This window comes from Penaeus monodon, chromosome 24, assembly GCF_015228065.2.
Source record: "Penaeus monodon isolate SGIC_2016 chromosome 24, NSTDA_Pmon_1, whole genome shotgun sequence".
NCBI classification, from domain to species: domain Eukaryota; kingdom Metazoa; phylum Arthropoda; class Malacostraca; order Decapoda; family Penaeidae; genus Penaeus; species Penaeus monodon.
The window spans coordinates 31,788,072-31,788,330 of record NC_051409.1 but is presented as its reverse complement, the minus strand read 5'-3'; positions in this window follow the sequence as shown (position 1 = coordinate 31,788,330).

The following is a 259-nucleotide window of genomic DNA, read 5'->3' as shown; positions in this document are numbered from 1 at the left end:
TTGTGGCTCTCAGCAACCTTGAATCTCATTATGCCTTTTATAGATCTCAACCTTGCCTTTGAAGTTGCTTGCAAAGATCATAATTTCCTACGAGATCAGGTATAGGAGATGCGTGCCATTACTGGGAGGGAGAACTGATCTTTGCAATTGCAAACCGAGGCAAAGAATAGCTTTCGCGTCCCTCTGAGTTGCTTCAGGTATGAGTATTGAGGACGTGTTTGGAACGGTTTGTACTGGGGGGGGTTAGGTTCATATTTGA